Consider the following 1,000-nt stretch of genomic DNA (forward strand, 5'->3'; position numbering starts at 1 on the left):
TTTCGTTTATTCATTACACAGATGATTTCCTATGTCCTGGATACTACAGATGCCAAGGCTATAGAAAATGCGTCGAACTATCGCAACTATGTGACGACGTCAAACAATGCCCGGATGGTGATGATGAACTATTCTGCGGTAGCTATATTATTATGTCAATTGGCTTAACAAAAATGTAAACGCTGGTGCTGAGATATGAAGCTTAGCAAATGACAAAACAAAATGGACAGAGGCAACACGAACGACAACACAAAGTGTAAACCACCAACGAATGTTAGAATTACCAATAATAAAATAGAAATTTTTTTTTTAAAAAGCTCAGCATAAGAATGAAAAAAATCTTTTAGAATATTACGAACATTCAATGTAAACACAGCAGAAACACCTCACTGTGTGTTGTTAAGGAAATTTAATTGGATTACGTAACACTTCCCCAAGCCAAGCACTGATGGACTAGGTCACTGCACAAAAACAACACAACTTAAAATGCTTTTTATCAATATGTGGCATTAAAATTTAGTGGGTTTTTTTTAGTTTTGAGCAAGTCAAGCATGTACTTTTCCGAAGATATAAAAAATTTAAAATCCGAGCACGAGAAGTGCATCTTTGGTGAAGCTTAAAATATGACCAAAATTATGCCGATTTTCATCAAAAACTAACGCAAATGACGCCTAAATTTCCTACCTTTGAATTTTTCTCACGGGTTTATACTCACAGAGTAGTTAGAGAGATATATTCCAAAATTAAATCCAAAAGTTCAAGCATGTAGTAGACCGCAAACAAAAGTGCCACAACGTTAACTGTCACCATGCAGTTTCAAAACAAGTCCAAAATGGAAGGTTTCCAATGTTTACGAAATGGTGTCAACACAGCACGGTGGGCTGCACGCACTATCATTAAAATGCGACTATTTTATTTATCTAGATGTTCAAATTATGATAATTCTAGTAAAATTGGAGCACAAAGTGATTAAGTAGTTCATAAATACAATATTTCAATT

This window comes from Amphiura filiformis, chromosome 13 (assembly GCF_039555335.1).
Source record: "Amphiura filiformis chromosome 13, Afil_fr2py, whole genome shotgun sequence".
NCBI classification, from domain to species: Eukaryota; Metazoa; Echinodermata; class Ophiuroidea; order Amphilepidida; family Amphiuridae; genus Amphiura; species Amphiura filiformis.